General features: G+C 46.3%; 1 long non-coding RNA gene across 1 annotated transcript in view; it reads left to right on the top strand.

Annotated features, from left to right (window-relative positions):
* Positions 1–24,280, top strand: part of LOC147916692 (uncharacterized) — a 69,625-nt gene extending 45,345 nt beyond the window's left edge. Inside the window, exons 3-5 of the long non-coding RNA XR_015552804.1 lie at positions 18,892–19,380; positions 23,786–23,834; positions 24,205–24,280. This is a non-coding gene — a long non-coding RNA (uncharacterized LOC147916692). The remainder of the gene's footprint in view (positions 1–18,891; positions 19,381–23,785; positions 23,835–24,204) is intronic.
* Positions 24,281–24,533: the final 253 nt, after the last annotated feature.

Genomic DNA, 24,533 nt, shown 5'->3' with positions numbered 1-24,533 from the left:
CAGCTTTGCCAAGGGGGAGAGAACAAAGCTGGAAAAAAATAATAAAATAAAATAAAATAAAAATCAGCACGCAATTATCCGTCTGAACAAGGCTATCATTGGGAAGGCACCTAATCAGAGATGTCTCAAATTTGCTTAAAATACAACGTGCAATATAAAATGTATTTATAATGTGCCTCCTGTGCTCCAATAAAATTGTTACCAGGACCAGACAATTGCAGGAGGCAGGGGTTGTAAAATGAAATGGGTAGAATCAAATCAGTTATTAATAATAGCTGAACATACTACAGCTTTGAGGGAGGTGTGTATTGTTTGGTTGGTTTTTCCTTTGCTTGGTCAAGTCTCTTAAGTCATGTGTGTGTCAAATGCCAACGACTCTGGCTCTCTTCCTCTGCATCTGCTCCGCCCTCGGCAGGCTCTCCTCCTCTCTCTTTGCACTATTCCCACTGTCTCTTGACTGGTCTCCCTCCCTCCCATCTCGCCAACCTCTTCCAGGTCACCTTTCATATTGAACTCAGAGTGACCTTCTATTAAGCAAAACTGACTGTGCCATCCCCCTCCTTCAAAATCTTCTGAAACGCCTCATTGTCTGTAAAATATAGTCTAAACTCCTTAGCGAGCCATGTAAGAACCTTCATTATCTGACCCCAACTGGCTTTCCAGCCTCGTTTTGTGCCCCTCACCTCCCTGCACTCTATGCTTTCAGAAAGACAGGAACACAACAAATCTTTTCTAGGTCTCCCATTGGTCCCAACCACCCAGTAAATAACCAGTAAGTGAATGAATGGGATATAGTCTCTGAGGGGTGCCTCCAAGAAAGAGGTAATAGTGAGGGCAGATTTAAGGAGAATTTAGGCATCTGGAGACTAAGGAATTACAATGGCCATCCTCCATCACCTCAAAAGCCAACGTTTTCATTTAAAAGGGTATTCTCTTTCTTAAAAGCTATTAACAAAAGGCCAATCAACTAGGTTCACTCTACACACCTACTGAAAAAAGCAGTGTATTGGTTAATTTCCAATTTTCATTAGGAGTCATGATTCTTTCCTAACTTGGATTAGGGGTTATTCAAGACTTGGTTTTTTTTTTCTCTCATCTTGTTCACACTCACCTATTGGCGATTTCAGTGCTTAGAAGCAGAAGCAAGAGAGTTATACTCATTATACTTTCAGTGAAGGAAAGGATGGGGTAGAGGGTGAAGGTTTTGGCTCTAGGCTAAAATGAGCCATGTGGATTTAAATTTGCCAGCCCCCTCCCCAACAGATCCCATTACCCCTGCTAGAAAAAAAACAAAAAGTTGCCTTTATTTGTCTTCCAGAAAGATGGGAGACTCTGTAGAACTTGCTAAGTTTTCCCTGCCTTCTCTGCACACACGTCATTCACCTCTCCCTCCCACTAGAACTTTCCAGCCTGAGAGTCGTTAGGGAAAATCTTTTAAGAGCAATACCCCACCCCTTGCCCAAATGAATGTATACTTTTCCTCCATCTTAAAAGATTAGAAAAGAAAGAGGAGTATTGGAATCTGGTGAAGGTGACGGGTGGCAAGAGAGAGGGCATCAGGGAGAAGACACAAGGGACTAGGGCTGAATCACGCAAATTAAGTGGGCCTTGGAATTAACTGAAGAGCCGCTTGTTTTAGTCCAGCCCCCAACAGCCTCCCTTGGGAAGCCAAGAGAAGGTGCAGAGAGGCCTCCGGGCTCTTCCTTCCCTAACGTTATTTACTTTGACCTCGAGTAGCGTAGATCCATGTACTATCACACTCAGAGAAGCCAGTCTCTGATTGCTCAGCATTCGGTGAGTATGGCAGGGGGAAGATGTTCCAACCCTCTTCAGAGAACAGCAAGAGGCAGGTGAGTCCTGCCCCCAGAGCACTTGCTGGATAACCCCCGTTGCAACGTACCCATGACCCTGTCTGGGGCATGTGAACCTGGACTGCCAGGTCAGTACAGCTGCAGTGTCTGCTTGAAATTGGATGAGAGGAGGTACTTTGGAAGAGTTTGTGGGGTTCAACCCAGGGAAGAGACAAAAAGCAGCTGGGTCCGGTTCAATCCAGCTGCGTCTTGAGTCTGTCCCACAAAGACTCCAGCCAATAATTTTCCAGTGGAGTCTATCCAAACAGATCTAGCTGGAGTGGGTGATGAAAGGAAAGAAGGAGCAGGATCCTCCTTTATGTTGAAAGTGACGACTGTTTACACAAGTCAACCCACAATGGGACCTGCCATGTTTGAGCTGGAAAGAAGCCATACTTCCTCTGCACAGTGGCCTTGCAGACACTCCACTTCACAGATGCTGCAGACGTGGGTAGGCCCCGTGTGGACCTAACCCCAGTGCCTTGTGAGGATGCAGGGGTAGGAAGCAGCAGGCCCCAGGGGCCTGGGACGGTGTGCTGAGAAATTCCCGGAGATTCTCTGGAACCCATTTCCTCTGTCCCCTTTCAACAACCAACCCTGCTTTCTTTAACCACTTCCCTTTTGTTCTCCTCTTTTTACTTTCTACTTTCCCTTTGTGATTTTTTCTTTCCTTTCTTCCTGTCCCTTCCCTCTCTGTTCCCTAATGGCGTTCTCTTCTTCCCTCGCCCCTTTTCTCTTCCTTCCCTCTTCCTCTTCCTCTCCTTTGTCTTCACCCTTTCTCCTCCTCACTCTCTTCCCTTCCATCCTGTCACTCCATAAACAATTGTTAAACACCACGTGTTCCAGATCCACAGCTCAAGTGCCAGGGTACAAAGATGAACAAGAGACAGATCCCACCTCCGATGAGCTCCATCTAGCGCGGAAGACAGGGAAGGAAGCAAATGGTCCTGGAAGAGTGCCATCAAGGGAGGGATGTGCAGGATCCCAGTATTGTCCAGAGGAAGGAAAGACTAATTCTGCCTCAGGGACTCAGGAAAGGCTTCCTAGAGGAGATGACACTTGAAGGATGCTTGGTAGTTTCTAAGACAAGAAAGAGCTGAAAGGCCTTCCCTCAGAAGGAACCCCATGGGCAAACACATGAAGATGCACCACCTAGTGTCTTGTTTGTGGCAGGCCAGTGTGGCCAGACCATAGATGTGTGGAAATAGGGCAAGAGCTGATCCCACCCCACTGTACAGGGCTTGTGCCTAGGCTGAGGAGCTTGGATTTTCTCATGCAGGCTGTGGGATTTTTGGAAGGTTTTCAAGAAGGGAAAGGACAAGATGGTTTCCTCTTTCTTCTTCTTTGCTTCAATGGCTTCCATGTCCTCCTTCCTTCTCTTTTTCTCCTCCACCTCTTCTCTCACTGAGCCTCCCGTTGCCCCCACCACTGTTTCGCCCAGCTGTGCTCCACCCCAGCCGACTTTATCTGGACTTGGGGTTATCTGTGTGCACAGATCCATTTTTAGAGGCAACAGCTTCCTTAGCACAGCAGAACACACCTGCCTCTCTCTGCCCTCAGTCTCCCCCTGTCCTTCTTGATGCGTTGTTCTTGCCTCCTTTCCTTGCTCTCCCGTTTCCCTGTCGGTCCCTTTCTGCACTGGGTGGAACAGAGGCTCACAATCTCCTGCACAGTGTGGGGACACGGGGCAGAGTCGGGGTGGCCTCTCCAGCACCTGTCAGACTGTTAGACCCACTGATTATTAGGAACCCATCTTTCTGTCTGGAGATCTTCATCTTTAAAGGTTGGAAGATTCCTTAGAGACAACATTCCTATTCCTATTCCTCCTCCTACTCCTACCAATACCAGCACTAATACTAATACAATACTTAGACCAGTGCAAATACCGAGAGTAGATTTGATACAGTGTCTTTCAGTTTAAAAATATCCTGTGCACTGGCAATACCTCACTCAAAACTCATAGCTGAATCAATAAATATTTGTGGAACACCTATTCTCTACCAGATACTGTGTTAAGTGCTTCACACCTATGCTGTCTCATCTAATGCCCACAAGAATCTTGCGAGAAATGCATTCATTATTTTCACTTCATACATGAGCAAACTGAGGCTCAGAGAGGTCAAGTTACTTAACCACAGTTACACAGAGAGTAGAGGAAGAGCTTGGTTTTAACCCAAGTCCTCTGACTTCAAGTCCAGGACTGTCTCCACCATGCCTACAATAATGGGTATTTCACTATCCACATTCTACAGATGACAGAAACTACATTCCTAGAGGTGAAAGTCTAACTGTAAGTCTCTCACGATACAGATAAATAAAGTGGGTCCAAGGGGCTTTTCGAGGTGAATTATAAAGCTAACACTCAAATAATGTCCCTCAAGAATACTATGACTTTTTCTTTCTCTCATTGGTTGCATGGTCGTCTGCTCCTGCCTCTGACCACCCTGCCATCCCAAATCAGCATCAAGAGACAGACAGACCTGAGGGTGGGAGTCTAGGTCGTTGGGGCAGTGTAGTGGGGAAGGGGCCTTTGGGTCCATCTGTCACTGTGACAGCCCCATATGTCTCCTGATCAGAAAGCTCTTGCCTCCCCCAGAGCAGCTCATTATTCCTCCTAATGTTGTTGCCTGAGGAGCTGGAGCCTGGCCTCTCACGCTGGTGTGTGACGACGTGGTGGAACGGCAGCATCCAAGCGCGGCCCCCAGCTCCCCCAGGCACTTCGGCGCTGGGGGGACACAGGCTGTGGACTGGCTGGTCATTGTTCTGAGAGGAGCATTGATCCATCCCTGAGCAGGTGCCGCTGCAGGGGCAGGCTGCCTGCCTGGCTGGCTTGTTAGTAGGACTCGCTCAGAAAACTCAGCTTGCGAGTGTTTCCATGTGTGTGAGTAAAGATGGCACCACACATGGGAAGAACCAGCACAGACTGAGGACAATTCTGGGCTTGGACCAGCACTTCTACGGGCTGGGGGCATAGAGAGCAGTCTGAGAAGCAGACTCTGCCATCCAGGAGTTTACAGTTGATGTGGGAAATGAGGAGGGACATGGTGGTGGGAGTGGGTAGGGGAGGACTAACTGTATCCATGATTCAGAGCTTTGCTTACAGGGGGATTGGGAAGGATAAGGACTGTTTATTTAAGAAAACGCAGCGTTTTCCCGACAGTATGGTGTAGTTGGAAGAACTTGGGAGGCGGTGTGTTATGGCTAAAAACACAGCTTCTGATGTCAGACCTGGCTGTGTGGCCCTGGGCAAGCGAAGTGACCTCTCTGAACCTCATTTTCGTCACCTGTAAAGTAGAGATGATAATAACACCTATCCCAAAGTGTTGTTGGGAGGATGAAATGAGATAAAGCAAACCAAGGACTTCAGCCCACGCTTGGCACGTTGCAAGGCTCAGAGAGCGATCGCCAGCTATTACGGATGTTGGAATTAGAGGACCTGCTTCATATTCCAGCTCTGTTCTTCTCCATGCGTCACCTGGGACAAGTGGCGTACTTTCTCTGAGTCTCGTCTGTAAGAGGGGACGATTGCATCTACCTAAGAAGGTTATTGTAAGCACCACATGAGATAAACTGTGTAAATTACCTGGCATGTAATGGGAGCTCAATAAATGGTAGCCCCCGTTACATGTCAGCAGAGGGAAGAGTTGGATTAACCTCAGTCCTGACAGGAAATGAAACCCAGTTAAATTTCAACGTCCTTCTGGAAATTAATTTCTTTTGACTTATTCATGATTATTACTTTAATCAAAATGAAATGTCTTACTTAAAGGCAAATGATTAGTTCTGCTAATAGAAAGGTAAAAAAGAATCTTAATCTATGAACTTTCTATTGTTCTTCCTGGCTGATATTGGTGGGAGTTAGACATCGTTAGAAAGCTGAGTGTGTTCCCAGTGAAGTCTCCTTTCACCTCCTTCTGAACAGATCTCCCCTCCTACAGCTCAGAGTTAGGAGGGGAAACCTCTGTCCTGCATCACGCCCTTAAAGCCCAGTAGCTGACAACCCTTTAATCTCGCCAGAGGTATTTGCAAATTTGAAGTAGGACTTTATTATTCCCACTTCCACTTTTGTCTCCCTTAATCCATTCTCCACACTGCAGTCAAAGCGACCTCTGAGGAACACAAGCCTCATCATTTCTCTCCCCTGCTTAAAACTCTTTAATGCATTCCCATTACTCTTACGATAATACCCAAATTCCTTATCAAGGTATACAAGGCCCTCAATTATGATGCCTGCCTAGCCCTGTAGTACCATCTCCTCTGCTCCACTCCCAGCCCAACCCCTCTCCCACCTTACTCATTATTTCTCTTCCTAGAATATCACAGGATCCTTCCAACTTCCAGAGTTTGCACACACGGTTCTCTCTGACCAGAATGCTCTCTACTTAGGTAACCCCTATTTATCCTTCAAATTTCAACTTTAAATGCCCTTCCCTAGACAAGCCTTCCTCAATTCCCTAGACTGGCTTTTTGCTCTTATAGCATCAGTAAGTACGCTATTTCCTCAGCTCTAAGAATATAAAAGTGTGTAAATAGCATTTCTCTTGAGAAGCTTAACAGACCATGTAGTAGATGGAGAGTAAGATGGTTTCAGGACACCCCATCCTGTATCCATGCCTTTGCAATATGTCTTTGCAGGTATTCCCATCCAAAGATAGAGTCCATTTTTCCACCCCTTAATTTTGGGCTGGCCCTGTGTCTTGCTTTGGCTAATAGAATGCAGCAGAAGTGATGATGTGCCAGTTCCGAGCCGAGGCCTCAGGAAACTGCACGTTTCCATTAGTTCTCTAGGAACTCTGCCAAGTCACCATGTGAACAAGTCCAGACCAACCTGCCAGAAGGTTAGAGACCATGTTGCCCAGTCACTTCTCATGTCCTAGTCAACATCCATCTGACCCCTAGAAGCAGAGCTGCCTCACAGACCAGCGTCTGAAGGTAGATACACGAATGAACGCAGCCAAGGCCAGAAGAATTGCCCAGCTGAGCCCAATCACAGAATCATGAACTAAATAAATAGCAGCTATTTTAAGCCAAAGAGTTTTGTAGTAGTTGTTAAACAGCCTAAAGTAACTGATATAGTCCTTTTGTAGGATAAAATAAATATATGCATAAGCAGATAAGCAACAATACAAGGTAGCGTGTGCTAAGTCTGCCACCAGCGGACAGACAGACGTACAAGTACAGAGGAACGAAAGGTCACTGAGGGCTGGAGTTACCCAGAGGAGATGATTAATTCAGGTACATTGTTATTATTTCCTCCAGCAGTCTGTAAGCTGTCTGAGAATATGGATTATGTCTTAAAATTATTCTGTACTTTCTACAACACCTAGCACAGCGTAAGCCGCAGCATTCAATTCAAAAAGTACCTGCCGGGTGATTTAAAACAAGGCTAGAAACTCTATCGACCTTGTTCACTTTCATGTTCCCAGCATCTGCACAGTGATGGAATACAGGAGGCACTTGGGGAATACTTATGGATGAATACATAAGTGACTGACTTCACGAATAAAAAAAAAGTTTTTATGTCTTTCCAGGTGACCCCAAGCAGTGTTCATAGGTATGAAAGGTGAGGAGAAAAGGGCAGAAATCTGGATAATGGTTGGACCAACCACCTCACCTAAATCCATCCCGTCATTTGTCACTGCCCCAAAGCACAGGAAATGGCACTTTTGTCCATTGTTCTCTTCTTACTTCTCCTCCTTTGGCTTCTCCTCATCTTTCTTTCCTTCCTTCTCTTTTTCCTCTCTTTCAGTTCTCTGTTCTTCCTGTCCTCCTGATCCTTTCTGAGTTAGCGTCTCTAATGCATAGTGGTGAGCAAGTTCAAGGTTACGGCTTTGTGTTGGAAGGGACTGGGGAGATGGGGGTCTCTGTGCAGGTCTCAGATGCAGGGTCTCTGTGAAGATAGGTTCTGCATTCTCAATTCCCTTTCCCTTCGCCTCCCTAAAAATCCAAATAAGGGGAAAACGTGGGGACAAAATGAAAAGGAAACGGTATGTACGTGCAGTCTATGATTGAATTTGTCCGGGCTCTTCTTCCAGATCTGAAATTGCCACTCGAGAGCAGTCTTCTTGATATACTGTGTGCACCTGCACCCTTCCAGAGTCTTGATAGCTGCATCCCTTCTCTGGTGGCGTGGAGCCAAACTTTGGGTGAGAGTGCAGTGACTTTGGAAGGTAACTGTGAGTCTGCCCTCTAGGCATACGCCCTTTACATATCGCGTGACTTGCATATGTCCTGTTCACCTTGGCTCCGTCTTGGCTCTTCCCTTTCAAGACCACTCCCTCTTATTCTGATAGTCATCCCTGCTTCTTGAAACCTTCTTTGGTTTGTCTCCCTGTAAAGGCTCTAGTGCTCACTATATGTCACTCATTTGGTATTTGCCATACAATAAACAATCTCATGGCATTTCTCGTTTTAAGCATCACCATAACTATGCTCCTAGAAGGAAAGGAATAGTCTCTTTGATTGCTCACAGAACCAAGAACAACCCTAGACACATAGGAGGACCTCAAAATTCATTTGCAGAGTGAGTGTGTGAGTGCATGTCCCCCTGGGCATGGCTGGTTGGCTTCGAAAGCCCTCTACCATTGCAAACAATTGCTTTTTTTTTTTCTGTGAGGAGATCAGCCCTGAGCTAACATCTGCCAATCCTCCTCTTTTTGCTAAGGAAGATTGGCCCTGGGCTAACATCTGTGCCTATCTTCCTCCACTTTATATGGGACGCTGCCACAGCATGGCCTGAGAAGGGGTGCCTCAGTGCGGGCCCGGGATCTGAACCCGGGCCACCAGCGGCAGAGCGCGCACGCTTTACCGCTACGCCACGGGGCCAGGCCCCTGCAAACAATTACTTTTTAATAAGCACTTACCATGTGCCCGATATTAACTAAGCACTTTACATTGGAGATGTAATGTAATCCTCATGGCAGCACCACAAAGTAGGTACTATTATTATCTTCACAGCTAGGAAGTGCACAGGGCACAGACGTCAGCTCCAGCCAGGTGGGTTCTGAAGCAGGCACTCGCAGTTCCCTATTCAAGGATGACTCCCTAGAGGAACCCCATGAAAATTGTAGCAATAATTGCCGCCCCCCCAACTGGAGAAACAGCAAAAGATATAGTGTACCTTCTTCATGAAAATAAATGGGGCATATTTCAAGAGGAAATATTTCCCTTTATGATGGCTCTGGATGTATCAGTCACCTGGTTACTAGCTGTTTGCAACTATTTCATGTGTATTTATTTTGTTTACCCAAAAGACTATAATTATTATATAATAATAGCTACCGCACATTACCATGTATCAGTCACCATGCTAAGCACTTTACATTCAATATTTCGTTTAACCTGTGCAACAGCCCTAAACATTGATATGACCATTATTCCTATTTTATTGGTGGGAAACTGAAGATTGGGGAGTCATGCAGTCAATAAGTGTAAAGCTTCTATTGGAACCCCAGTCTCTCCTACACCAAGACGTGTCCTTTTAAGTAGTAAGCCACTGGATTTCAAATTTCAGCATGCATAAGGACCTCCTGGGGAGCTAGTTACATGCAGGTTCTTAGAACCCCCTTCAGGAATTCTCTAGTAGCTGTGCAGTGGTGTCTAGAAGCTACCTTTTTGACAACTACTTATGTGAATCTATTGCAGCTTGTGTATGGTGCACTCGTCTATACCACCTTCCCTCCCCTCCATAAGCAGCTGGAAGTGAAGTCTTCTGTAGGCTGTTCCCACATGTTGGGTTTCATCATGATGGCCACAAGAGATGCTGGCAGGGCCCCCCGTGTAGCATTCATGAGCTTGCCCTGTAGCCTGCCATCATGATCAGGAATTCAAAAGCCTATGACTCTTTCTTAGGTATAAAGTCTGCCCTGAATGCTCCTTTGCTCTCCTGTTTTGGGTGGCCTGGCTGGAAATCTTAAAAACCCTTTTATCCTTGTATTTTAAGGCATAGCCTGATCTAAATATTCAGCTCCATGAGTCCTTCTCTCTGGATCCCATGCTGCCCCCCTCCCCACCTCTCCGAAGCTGCCACCCAAGCAAAAGGCATTCAACCCTAAGAGCCATAAAGCAAGCATGTAGATCTTCACACATCTTAACTTCTTCCCTGAAAGAATTACTCCTTGGTTCTGAGAAGGCTATTAGTGGGGAATTTACACAGTGGCCCTGTCATTTCCTTTTGTTCTGCACCAGAAACTAGAAAGGTTGTTTGCAAGAGTTCTGTATGGTGTCTATCCTTTTGTTAATTCAACAAATTCAATCAAATGTTGCTGCCTTTCATGCCCCAAGGGACATCATCATCGAATTTTGGGCAAGCCCTGCCTGCTTCATCACAGGGCAGCTTTTCCCATTCTTGCCTGTGTATCCTCCAGGGATCCAGGAGATGGGTGGTTCCTTTCCTAAAAGGGCTTTGTGAATGTCTCTTTCAATACTAATGTGACACCTGCAGTTGTGATGTTGAGCAACACAGGTTTGTTACACGGCGGAGAATGTGGCACGACTTCCTGTGAATAACAGCTCCAGGTACAAGGTGCAGTGTGAAGTCAAGCTGGCACCAAGGAAGGAGAAAGTGTTTCCTGGAATGTGTGAGACCCCTGCCCCTCCAGAGAGAGCAGTTTTCATAGCAAATAATTGTATTCAGTGAGCAGTGCAGTGGCTTTGGACACTATAAAGATGGTGAGACATGTTTGTACTACAGTGGTGACTGCAAAATAGTTTTTTGGTGGCTGGTTTAGTTTTACTTCGAGTCACTTAGTTTCTTAAAATATGGCTATGCCCTCCCCAAACTCCTCTATTAGAACACATAAGAGTGGTCTAGATTCATAATTGATTCATAGACCATTCATTTATCCATTCATTCAGAAATATTGACTTGACCTCCGTGATGTAACAGGCACTGTGCTGGAAACCAAGGCAAAGTACGTGAGTAAAACAGAGTTCCTCCCCTTAAGGAACTTGTAGTCTGCTGGAGGAAACAGAGAGGTTATAACACAACGTGCTAAGTGCTATTTTTAAAATGTGCACAGTGTGCTATGATAGCCCAGAGGAGAGGTGCTCAACCCAAATGGAAGTTGGGGGGAGAGCAGAGATCAGGGAAAGTTTTCTAGAAGAGACACTGGAAATGAGTATTCCGGTATTTGGCGAGAAGGAGGTGGGAGGATAAAAGAGGAGGCTAGAAGAGAAAGGATTAACACCTTCATCTCCAGTTGTCAGTCAATCCTTGCCAGTTGTCCAGATTTTACCACCTGTCAACTAAAACTTAATTGAGAGAAATCTCTCATCAAGAGGTTAATTGTGACACAGATTCCCATATCTGGGGGAAAAAATCCATCACGTGTGCAGGCTGCTTCTTTTTGGCATCTGGAACAGGGCTGTCTGTTAGCAGGAATGTCGACGTTTGTACTGGAGTTCTTTCCAATCCTCAGGTTCTTCCTGAGCCTCTTCTCTTTCCTTGAATATCCTCACTCTAAATTTAAAACCTCTTCGCATTCCTTTCCAAATTGACTGAGACTTTCTTGGTCTCTCTCTTGGACCTCTATTTCTCTGGCACCCTAATCCTGAATTGAAGGTGTTTTCAAGGACATAGTCTCTATGCTTTCTTGGGAGCAGAGTAGAATTGTGGACCCAGGAAACAAGAAATGGACCAGGCAAAATTCATGACCTCACAGCCCCTGCAGTTACAGCCTCCTATTCTTTCTGTATTGCTCTAGTGCCAGAAGGACCCCAAGGATCCTCTCTCTCACTCCCACCACTTTGAGCACTGTTCTATTCTCTACTTTGGGATTCCCTCAACCTACAGCTTCACCCGCTATATCCTCCCTCATCTCTCCCCTGCCTAGCCCCTCTCCTCCTCCCCTCTCTAAGCTGTTCCTTTTGATCTGCCTCTGTTCTCAGATGAGGTGTGTGCATGTGTCCCTCGACTCCTGAGATTCCATAGGGAAGGGGTCAGGCTGCCTGGTGCCTGAAGAAAGTGTGAACAGAGATAGTTTCTACATGACCCCAAACCTAACGTGAATCTTAATTCAACATATATTTTTTAAAGAGTAAATAAACTAATGAAGTGGTCAGCAGGAAGTAGATAAATCAAAGACCAGGGAATTATATGGGGATGTGTGAAAAACAGATGCCAGCCTGGGATCTTCTAGAACCACACAGGTAAGACCTTCCACTTGATCTGGGGATAATGGCAGAGGGTTTTTGTCCTAGATGTTTACTGCAGGCAGCTCTTTTCTTTATTTGTCATGATTGTGTAAAAGCCAGTAGAGTTCCTGAGGAACAAAGGCCCGGAATCCACGAGAAGTCCTGTGTGAAATCCCGTAGAGCATCCAGGGGCAAGAGCAGTGATGTTATGGCTCACCTGAGAGGGGGGCTTTTAAAACAGAGCCGGAACCACACGCAGAGGCTGATGTCACTAGGAAATGAAGTTGTTAAGTCCAGTCTAGGTTGTATGTGACTTTACAGCATCCCAGAAGATTAGGGAGTGAGTATTTTTACTGAGACCGCAATTAGCGCTGACAGTCTCAAACTGTGGGTACTTGTAAGCAGGACGTGCTGGCTTGGCAAAGTTAGAGTGCTGTCTGTGGAGCAGCACAGACTATGGAGTCACACAGACCAGTGCTCCAACCTACCTTCTGCACTTACCAGCTGTGAAACCTGAGACCAGTTGCTGAACTCCACTGAACCTCAACTTCTTCAAATGAAGATGAGATCACAAAGCCTATCCCACAGGGTTATGATATTGCATGTGGAGCCCTAGGCACAATACCTGGACAGACCTGGCTATCCACTAGCACCTATTCTAGCTCTACAGGGCAGAGCCAAGTGAAACATCAGAACAAGGAGAAGACTCTAGAAACTGGGAATTGACTTGAATTTTACTTTGATTTCAACACACTTATTAAGTAACTACTGTGCGTTGGGCCTGTGCTAGTGCCAGCGACACAAAGACCAGGATAGCATAGGCTCTTTCTCAAGAAGCTCTCAGGCTGCTGGGGGAGAAGGGCACAGGAACAGAGTGGCAATGCCCCGTGGTGAGTCCTGAGAGAGGTGTGCACATGTTTGGGAGTGTGGGGCCTGGGGAGGGGCATCAGGGGAGGCATCATGGAGCAGGTAACAATTGAGCTTGACTGGAACCCCCAGGGAACAGCTATGAGTGAGCTGTCACCCCAGTTGTCTGCCATGGGAATACAGAATAGCAAGCAGATTGAGCCAAGGGTGTAGGGGTGGAGATGATCCAGTCTTACAGCTCTAGGAAGGAATGTCATGTCTCTTAAGGCAGCTCACACAATTAAGACCCCAAACACTTGCAGCTACTTCACACTCACCTTGTCTGTCATTGACAGACCATTGGCAGCCCTTTCCGTTGAGATAAATACAGTAGGAGAGGGTAATTAGATTGACTAATTTCTCAGCCAAGGGAGCTCTCCCAGGTTTCAATTTCCCTATGGTCCTTGCATTCAAATCACTTTAGAAAAGAGAGTTAGAGGGGACCTGGAATCAAGGGAAGGGAGTGGAATGGAGGATGGACACAAGTCAGGGAGGGGACAAGAGTGGCATAAACTGAACTCAGCTGTCTGAGCAGACAATTACCTTTCCTCCTCATCCCTACCTTTACCAGTCCATCTACTCACTACTTTACTAAACAGCTTTAATATATTTTCTAGCTTAAATGTTAACAAGTGCACATGAGTCATCACGTTGGTTCCCCCAGAAAAGTCCAAAGAGTGACCTCTGTCAGGTCATTTCTCCCTCTCTGCATCTCAGTTTCTTCATCTTTAAGATGGGGAATTAGGGTGACAACAATGTCTCTGGATTTATTAATGTCTAGGTCAGTTTATCAGCTCAAATGTCTAGGACTTTATCGATTTGAGTTTCAGAGAGCTGCAGGTTCCAGGGGAGCATAGATTCCAAAGGGAAGGATGGAGAGTGGAAAAGAGAAAGGACTTTTAGTGCAGGGGAATCTGGCCACCAGGGGAGCCACTGAGCAATACTGCAGTGCACCAACACACCCTGTGGTTTAGTGGCAGCCTTTGGAAGAGGTAGCTATTTCCCAAGATTATAGGGTGCTTTATCTGACTCTCAGCCTGGATGTGAGCAATACTGACCTTTTTACTCATATCTGTGTCCCTAGCACCTGGCGCCATGCTTGGCGCATAGTCTTTACTCAATAAATGTTTATTCTGCTGGCTGAACTGAATAACCAGACCTCCGGGGAGCCAGGGAGAGAGGCATTGAACGGGAACAGAGGATAATCCAGTCCTGCACCCTGGATTTCTTTACAGATAATGAATCTTATCCATTATGGTTGAATCTTACTAGTTTTCCTCTCAAAGGTTAAACTTATTTTTAGTGTTGCAGACACCTCCCGTTCCCCCTATATACTGAGCACACTTCCTCTTGGCTTGGGGTGGAGGTCTTTCTACCTCGTCACATGACCATCTGTCTTCTTTGCAGCAATGGGGGTATAGATGAGGGATTCACAATTCAAGTGAACTTGCTAGTATTTACCTTCAGCTACGTTCATGCTTCCTAAGTTCAGGCGTGCCAGCCTCCAGAGCTTCGAAACTGTTGGGTGGTTGACAAATGTATGTAGAAGGTGAGATGCAAAACTCAGCATGGGTCAGTCTTTCTAAGGAGGCTGATCTTGACTATCTGCCCATGGGAAGGCGATTCATCTTTCCTGAGCTGGGAAATGGTGGGGTAAAAATCCCCCACCCTACCCCCAATCCCAAGAAGAGAAAACACTCGGCTAAAGCTCTTCGTTGAGAGACTTGAATTCAGACGGCCCTACTGCATCCAAGATGCCCACCCTGTCTTTACAGCAGTGATGGCCAGGGGACCCTCTCATTTGGAAACCCTAACCTCTATTACAATGAGGTGTCTTTTGGTAAATTTCACAGAAAATATACATCAGACTATATTCTTGAAAGGCAGCCAGGTGTAGTAAGAAGAGCATGGAATTTGAAGATATAAATTTAACTTCTGGCTCTGTTACTTCTTAACGCTCAATCTCTTTCCTTATCTGCCAAATGGAAATAACTATGTCTACCTTAAAGTTATGGTGAGGATTAAAGGAGAATATTCATCTATTAGTTCAACAAATATTTACTAAGCATCGCATTTATTAATCAGGATAAATAACGCTTATGCTTCAGTAGGTAAACCCCTAAATCTCAGTGGTGCAACACAACAAAAGTCTCAAGAGTTTGCCGTAGGCTGGTAGGGGCCCTTGCTATCTAGTGACTCAGGGATCCAGCCTCCCTCCATCTTGTGTTGTCCCCTCTCATCACATACTGGCCAAGGTTGCTGCAGCAGGGAAGAGAGAAGGTGAGGTAAATTGTCTCTTTATGCCTTCAGCTAGAAGTGACACTTCACTTCTACTCGTGTTCCTATTTGGCAAAACTTAGTCATAGGCTTCCAATTTAGCTCCAAGGAGGGCTGAGAAATGTTTCTCCATTTTAGCCCAAGAAGAGGAAGCTGTGTGGAGAACAAATAGCATTGTCTCTGCCACAGCATCTGGTATGTGTCAGGAACTATACTAGATGATGGGGACTCAGAGATGAGCAAAGTCCCTGTCCTCAAGGAGAACATAAGCCAGAGATAAATGTGTCAGCACTATTAGCTCTTAGGATGGTTCAACTCCTCCCTTAATTCTGGAATTACATTAATTCAATTCAATCCTGCATTCATTTAATTCTGTAATTTCACTATTTCCTGTTATTGATAATTATTTATATCCTAAATATTCAGTATTCTCTAAACTTTTTTTCATGCTTGTTGCTTTCCTGAGAGTCATTCCCGCCACCCTCCATAGATGGTACATCCCTAGGGCTGGACTTTACATCTTAGTCACTTGTCACTCCCCCTTGTAACCTAATGTGGTACCAGGCACATGGCAGAACCCACTTTCCCCCAGATTTTGTTGAATTTGAGTTTTACGTTTATATCTTTTTGTTTCTTTCCTCAATTATATTTCTCTTCTCCCTCTGCACATGGCTTCACCAAGGTGCCCATCTTCCCCAAACAGATAACCACAGGCGGAAAGAGGAGATGCCTGGTTTCTCAGCCCAGCGCCCTCTCTGACATCTCAGGCCTTGGTGTTATCCCCGGAGGAAGAGTGACCAATCACACCCATCCTTTCTCTCTCCCTCTTTGCCTGCTGGTCTCTTTCTCGTCTGGACTCTGGCCTAAGCCTATGATCACCCCTGGGAGAGTTGCCTGGGCTCTCGGGAGAAGGCGCTGTCCACAGAGTTGACCTGCGGGGGCAGGAGCAGCTGTAAGTAAATAAGTCAAAAGATGCTGATGAGAGATGCAAACAGGGACTGTGGTCACTCCAGGGAATTGCTTGAGGCTATCTCACTGGGGCCCTTCCTCTGAGGTCGCCTGAACACCCCTCCTCCAGGCCCGACCTGCCAGGGTGGGCGTGGGCAGCACCCCAGAGGCTAGTCACGCTCCGTTCCTCCCTGACAGCGCCTGGTGCCCCAGCCGGGGCTCAATGCTCTTATCGTCCTGGCAGCCCGGTCCTGCCATGTTGGTGAACAATAACGATTCAGCCTCCCGTGTTCATCATTACGCTACACCTTTAATCAGGAGTGTTATCCGCAGCTCCTGCCCAGGCCTCATTTAGATTTCTTGTTTGTAGCAATAATACCCTTTTAATATGCTAAATGAGCGAGCAAATGAGCCTTCCTCCACTTGCTGGGGTTTTTAAAAACATCCCTTCTTTAGTGGATGAAGGTCATTCTTTTGGCAGATTAATACTTAACTAGGAGACCCTGTTTATTGTCTGGGGTCACTTCAGCGGCTGTCACAGCATATTAAAGAGCGCAGGATTGCTTGTGCTGGAACAATGCAGCTAGGTGGGAGACGAGGGAGGGGCGGCCCCTCACCGGGTTCCCTTCCCTGGCTCTCATTTAAACTCCGTAGCCATTATTAATACTTTAATTTGTAGTGCATTAATGAATTCTAATCCCCATTATGTGTTGAGCAAATGGGGCTTCACCTGGCTCTGTCCAACCCGAGTGAGTCCTGGCTGCAGGTTAGGCAGACTCACTAACAGCATTGGCTAGAGGCAGGGGGCTGGGTCCTCCTGTGAAGGGGCGAGGGGAGGTAGCAGGGACACTAGTTTTGGCAGCTCAGGCAGAGGAGCAAGTGGACAGGGAAGAGACGATCCTGATGGCACTGTTTGAAACCTCGGCCCCACTGTGCCAGCTCTACTTTTGGGCTTCCCAGTTATGGGAACCAATTCTCCCCGTTCCTTCTTCAAAATTTTCCACATCTGTATATAATAGGAGTATCCACCTTAGAGGGCAGGTATGCATATTAAAGGGGGTAACATATATAGACAGCTTAGGGCACACAGAAAACTCTTAATAAATGTTCATTACTGTTGTTATTCCCTGACCAAGCCTCCGCCAGCTCCCTTCACCCCCAGGACAAGCAAGAGAGTGGCTCCTTCCCTTTTCTCTCACACTTTGTACTTGCCTCTAGGAGCCCTTCTCCACCTCTGAAGGCATTTGTTTATGAGTCTGACTTCTCTATGAGAGTAGATCCCCTGAGGGCAGGGACTATGTCATTCTTATTTTCACCCCCTCCCCCCAGTGTTTAATACCAGTGCTGGTCAAAAAGTAGGTGCTTCATCAAGGCTTGTTGTGTAAGCAATTGACTAAATGAAGAGTGTTGAGCTGGGCACTCGCCTCCCTGTTTTAGGACCTCAGTCTTTCCACCCGTCCTGGAGGACAGTTCGCAGAGGCCACAAAGCTCTCTTCTTGGTGCGTCTGGTTCTTGCCCATCCTGAGCGCCTGACTCAGTCCTCGTGCCCTGGGAAGACATCCTGGGTTACTCCAGCCCTCCCCTACCTCCTCTGAACGCTAATCCTGTTTCCTGAGCCACTCAATGTTATCAGTTTGGTCCTGTCGTTCTCTCGGGCTGCACAGAGAGCTCGAAGGCAAGCATCGAGGCTCATATTTCACTCGTGGTGCCTTGTACAAAACTGCTCAAAAGTCAACTGATTTTAGCATAGCCTGGAAAGAAGTGTCCATGCCCAGGGACCTGTGTTCATTTTAGATTGTAAGCAACATGAGGGCAGGGACTATCTATCATACTTTTTATCTCTCTCTCATCCTAATGCCCTACTGGCACCCCATTCAATTTGGAAGACATAATAATCACTATTTATAAGGCTCACATGGGGTTAGGCATTGTGTGGGGGCACTTTACTTATATTATGTCATTGCATCGTCACAATAAGGCTAAGATATAGAGGCATTATTATTCCCATTTAACAGATGAAGATGCTCTAGCTGCACTGCCTTGCTCAGGAGTAAGTATCCTGGAATCTTAGAGCTTGAAGAAACCTTAAAGGTCATTTGGAACAAACATTTGTGTTTTCAGTTGGAGTTCCTGAGACTCAGAGAAGTTTAGGATTGTCCAAGTTCACTCAGCTGATCTGTAACTCATCAAGTCCTCAAAGCCAAACTCTTTCCTCCTCCCACCTTGAAGGGGCACCTGGTTTGACAGGGCAGATCATCCTGCTAAAGGAATGGAACTAGATGGGACTAGAGGCTGATGCAGGAGCCCTGACTGGATGGGCCAAGACTCCTAGGACCAACCCCTCCCGCCTCAGGGCCACGAGGAGTTGAGTCAGGCCCTGGTCAGGACCACTCTGCCCTCTGGACTCCCCGGGAGATGAACTCCTTTACAAAGCCTCCGAGTGCCTCAACTCAATTTAGCAAGTGCTTATTGAGTGCCTGCTCTGAGAGGAAAAAGCCCCCAGCTGAAAACCAGAGACCCTGATTCCAGCCCCATCTCATCGACCAACCATTTGAGGGTTCTCACACATGAGTTGTGAATTCCTCACCTGTACCATGAGGTGTTGGTCCAACAGGGGCTGATATTCTAAGGAGAGGCCCCATGTGGCTTCCTGACCATACTACTCCAGCTCACCTGTGACTATAGCCCCTGGTCACTACCGAGGCCACTCAGAGAGCCCCTCCCCTATAGATTCCAGCACACCCTCCTCTCCCTTCTTCTCTTTGTGTCTTCTCAGGACCCAGGGTCCAATTTTTTAGAAGAGATGCAGACATTCCTGATGGATTATATACTCCTGATGCATTATATACCTACCCGAACCTCCAACCTGTGGGAAACAATGAGGCGCTTTCTTCCAGTGATGTGGGAATTTTGTTAAACTCAAACTTTGCTTTCAATGGCACCAGACAAACAACTTCCTTGGTCCTGTCTGCCACCCTGCCACACAGCCCAACACGTCTCATCGCTTCTATTGGCAGAGATTTAATGGATCTGAAGTTCAGTGAATCAGAAATCAAAAGACGAAAGAGGAGACACTGATGAATTGTGTTTTGCAGAGGCAATGGGCTCTCTGGCTAAGTTATTGCCTTGCTCTTCCCTGATGTGTGAGCCTGAGGTCACCCAGCCAGCCCTGGCCCCCATCTCGGCTTTCAAGGTGCTGTCAGAGCCAAGAGTGGCCTTCTCTCTGGACGAGGTGCCAGGTTCTATCCCCTGTCTTTGTGTGGAGGTATGAAGGGGGTGGTTGGGTGTAAGAATATGAAGGATGTGTGAGTGATGTGTGTAGGTAACATGTGGGGGATCTGTATGCATGAGTCTGATAATATATGTGGTAGGTGGGTGAATGTGCATATGCATGAATGGAGGTTAGTTGTATAGTTATTACTGGAGGTGTAGGAAAATTGTTGGTATTTGAATATGTGTGTAACGAATGCACCTTCAGTGTTACATGAGTATTTGAGTGTATTTGAATGATATGGATGTATGCACTGACAGGTTTGAAAATTTTTGGTATGTATGCGAATGGGGTGTTGCTGTGTGTGTTTTAATAAATAGGGATTTAGGATATATGGGAAATGTGTGTGTATGAATGAGTATGTTATAAGGGGTAGTAGTTGCGTTTGTGTTTATACGTCTGTAAATGAGCTTGAGGACATCTATGAATTTTGAGTTTGTGAATATGTTTGCATGATGTAGCATTGTGTGTTATATATATCAAGGGTATATATGAACAACTTCTGTGTAAAGAGGGACAGATAAAAGTGTTGTGGGTATGTGTACGAGTGAAGGTGTTAGTGGAGTGTACCTACGTGACTGGCGGTTAAGGGACGTACGTGAATAAGTAGTTGATTGGATGTGTAAGTAGAAAATAACCTGAGGGTTGGTATATGGATGGATATGAAGGCACATGCAGTGGCATGCTGGAGCTGGCTTGTACTGGCCTCTGAGAGCTGATTGTTACATTCAGGAGTTCTGTAATCTAGTTATTAAAATCAGCCATTATTAAAAATTAAATTGTATATATTTTCAATTACATAAGTTATATAAAAACAAAAGTAATAATTAAAGTTCATCTTTTCCTACTTATTTTACATTTTACTCTTACCCATGTCTTGAGGTTATTTACATCTACTCTATCTCTATGGTGGAATGGTGTGTTACTGCTCATCTTTTCCCAACTTCGCGTTCAGGGACATCTATTGGTAACTTAAAATTGGCCATGGTGGGGCCGGCCCCGTGGCTTAGCGGCTAAGTGCGCGTGCTCAGCTGCTGGCGGCCCGGGTTCGGATCCTGGGCGCGCACCAGTGCACTGCTTCTCCGGCCATGCTGAGGCCACGTCCCACATACAGCAACTAGAAGGATGTGACATACAACTGTCTACTGGGGCTTTGGGGAAAAAAAGGAGGAGGATTGGCAATAGATGTTAGCTCAGAGCAGGTCTTCCTCAGCCAAAAAGAAGAAGAGGATTAGCATGGATGTTAGCTCAGGGCTGATCGTCCTCATACACACAAAAAAATTGGCCGTGGTAGCAGTATTTATACCATGTAACTTAGCAAATGCTGCACATCAGGACCTTTTTTACCTAGAGAGCTGGTTGTTAACATTACCATCACACAACTATGTATGAGCGAGAGTGTTGGCTGGGTATTTTTGAGGCGAGATTGAGAAATGTATGTGTATGAACTGGTGGATAAGTGTTTGTAAGTATAATGAATGAATGTGGATCTTGCTATATAAGTACATATGCTAGACAGGTCAGGCTAATTGTTAACCTAGGATCCGTGATCTCCAAGTGTCCACAGAGAGAATTCAGAGGGTCCATGAAATTGAATGGGGAAAAAATATTAAATCTTTATTTTCACTAACTTCTAACTAAAATGTGACATTTCCTTCAATATGAAGGTAGGCAACAATCTACAGTAGTATTAACAGTGTCTGTGATTTTATTACCAATAGAAATCACAGATATTTTCATATTATTTTCCTGCAGATATATCAAAATATCATATTCACTACAGCATTAGTTATAAGATCCATCATTAGGTATTATTTAAAGCTTTAATAAGGAAGCACACATATTACCAAATCACAGATTTGTTTTAAAGGTATTTTGAAAACTGAACCTCAATGTAATTATTTTCTTTTGTAATTCTATGTATTTTACTTTATGTATTAAAAACAGTTTTCCAAGGGTGCTCATGGGTTTCATCAGACTGCCAAAGGGGTCCGTGGCACAAAAATCCATTACTCACATGCTATGTTCAGATGTGGTAGGCAGATCAATGAGTAGGGTGCTTGTGTGTGTCTGTGTGTACGTGGTTATGCATTGGGATGTGGGAGTTTACGTGACTTGTAGGCATTGGGAGTGGGTTAGTAGGAATGGAGGTATGTTCACGATCCAATCCTAGGACCAGATTCCTCCTTTTTCCCTAGAAAGACTCAGGGAGTCTGGGGTGGTGGGATGAAGGGATGGGGAGTGTTCCATCAAGAGTGGGCGTGAGCTGAATTCTAAACCTTTTCCTTCTAAGACTGACCTATTCCAAGGTCCTTTTATGTAATTACTGTTAGCAGAAAATAAATTTATTTTATGGATGCTGGCTGCCTTGCTAAACATAGATGGGGTGACATTTCTCACCTGATTCATGGAAACTCTTGCCTTGTTCCTGCAGACACCTTCAGATCCCTGTGGACACAGCACTTTGGCCTCACAACTGACCTGTTATTTTACTTGTTTATCTCCAGACACAGTAAAACCCACCCTGACCTACTATACTTAGCCCTCTTTGGCTTAGATAAATACACTCCACTCTCTACCCCCTGGCCTTGCACATGCCCTGGGCCTTCCTTCACATGACGTCACCTCTATTTGATCACCTCCACAGCTCTGCTTCCTGGCTGGGGTGTCTGCCAACTTGGCTCAGCTGGGGGACAGCTTTAGGGTTCTCCCAGGGAATAGCTTTGCCAGCAAAGGGGGGGAGGAGACAAAGGTGGAAAGGTGAGGGAGGGAGGAGGAGGGGCTGGAACTGAGTTCTGGGGCTTCCAGCTCACGGGGCCCAAGCCCAGAGTCAAGGCTCTCAGAGTCGGAGCCACTGACAGGCTTCCCTTTCGCTGACACTAAATAAGCTAATTTGTGACACTGGTGGAGCTTTCGTCTTGGTGTTTATTTGTTATTGTCCTCTCTGGCTGGAGGGAGGGACAGAGCTCTTCTCCTTCTCTGGACTTCCAATCTACCTCCTTCCTCCAGGTTAAGATGCTCTCAAATTCTCCCAAAGGATAGCCGGTGGATGTGCCCCTAAGCCTCTGGAGAAGACGAAGCTCTTCACCCTTTTTAAACCAGGTGTCACAAGGCTTGCTCAAAAAGCTGTTCTAACCTAAAATCCCTCCTGCTTCAGCTTCAGCCTGTTGATCGGCCCTTGGAGGAGACAGAGCAAAGCTGTGTGATCTTTGAGTTTTGGGAGATAGCAGCCAGCCTCTTTAGAAACAAGTCAGAAAGCCAGCCTGCCTGGGAGCAGCACAGGGGCATGGCCTTGAGAGGTGTCTGGAGCCTAAAATGGTCTGTGCAGACCTGTGTGGGGCGCAGGAAGTGGTCTCTGAATAGACACACAGTTTGGCTGCCTTTGTGTTTGTGCCCTTTGTAGGAAAGGATATCTGATGACCCCCAGGACTGTGAACCAGCTTGGGTGAGGATCCCATAGGTGGCCAAGTGCACAGCAATGCTTCAGGCCTCTAGACACAATCTTCTATGGGAGCAACAACCAGAAGTAAAACCAGAAGGGACCTCACGCACTGATTGTGAGAAGCAAGGAGTCACACTGCTCTTTACTGCATACAAAATGCCCCCAGATTGAGATTGTTCCTGGAATCATAAAAGGGCCTTTCTTGGGGACAAGAGTTGCAACCTGGCCTTGTCCTCTAAGTCTGCTCAGGTAGATTGCAATCTACCTGGATGCACTGGTCTGATTCACATGCCCTTCAGTCTGTGCCACACAGTGAGGCTGGTAAACTACAAGTGAGTCACTTGAAGCCAGGCCTGTGTCCTCAATTTGTGTATCCAACCCAGGGCTGAGCTGGAGAAGGCCTGGCTTCTTCTAACAATGCCTTCACGCTCATCAGGTGCTGCTGGTTAGAAAGTATTCTCTCTGCCCTTATTCTGAAAAATCCCATTCAGAAATCCTGGTGAATTCTCTGAGAATCCCATCTCAGGGTTGGGTGGACAAGTCTTGCTGAGTGGTCCTCATTCAAAGTCTGACATTCAGTGAGACAGGAGATGAGGCTCCTCAGTTTCTGATGGTTCCACTTTGGGTGGATGGAAAGGGTGGCAAGCTTATCAGAGAGGCCAGAGTGCTGAAGGAGGGAGCTCAGCTGCCCGGGGCTATGGTAGGGGTGCCTGGTGGCTTTGGTGCTTTCCAATCAGAGGCATGTTTATATTTGTGTTCTCCTCACTTACTTGCATTTTGAACATGAGATTCCCCAAGTGTTCACCAGTCTCCATCCCTCTTGGGATAGGTAGCCCCCCAAACCTCTTAAAAACGAGCTGCAGCTGCAGATTGCTTGCTGCATTCCTCATTTCAGGGGAGGCAAAAGCCGGGCGGAGCTTATAGGTGGAATAAGCTCCTCACCTTGAATTTCTCCAGGTCCTCCTTTCCACGGCTGGGCTGGAATCAAGTCGTCTCCTAGATCAAGGTAAGAGATGTTCACCTACCCCACCACCTTCGTGTTGTCCCTTTTTTGCTTACAAAGTAGCCGTGTCACTTAGTTAAGAACATAGGCTATGGGCTTCTAACACCAGGATCATCACTTATTATTTGTACCACTTTGGCAAATTACGCAGCCTTTCCCAGCTTTAGCTTCATCTTTTCTACAACGGGGATCACGACAGTACCTTTATCACATGGTTGTTACCAAAATTGACGTAAGCCGGGTGAGACAATTAGCCCGAGTCCACACGTACTAGTAGTCTACAAATCGTTAGTGTTGCTGGTGGTGGTGCTGGTGTCCTCTATTCTCTTGGACCTCGATCCTTTGTAGCACTGACTCCGTGGGTTTTCTCTAGGCTTTCACTCCATTCTCCAAACCCATATTCTTTGGATGGAAATTCGTGGAGACAAGAGTAGCGTGGGATAGCATCCCAACAGGTACTCTGTGGGAATGGGTTACGATGTGGCTTGAGATATTTATCTTGCCAGCACTTGCGGTGGTCAGGGAGGCCTGAGAAGTTGCCCTCTGCCATGAGCAGCTTCTTGGATGCTCCTCAGAATGCTGCCAGAGCAATGGCACCTAGCATGAAAAAGGCTGGGAAGCAACCGAGTTAGAGAATGTTGGCTCTAAGACCACAAAGGCTTCCTACCAGGCAAAAATTATGGTCCATACAGGCTGAGCAAA

This window comes from Ceratotherium simum, chromosome 7 (genome assembly GCF_057802395.1).
Source record: "Ceratotherium simum simum isolate JZ-2026a chromosome 7, ASM5780239v1, whole genome shotgun sequence".
NCBI lineage: Eukaryota > Metazoa > Chordata > Mammalia > Perissodactyla > Rhinocerotidae > Ceratotherium > Ceratotherium simum.
The sequence above is the reverse complement of the archived record's forward strand: the minus strand, read 5'-3'. Positions and strand labels throughout refer to the sequence as shown.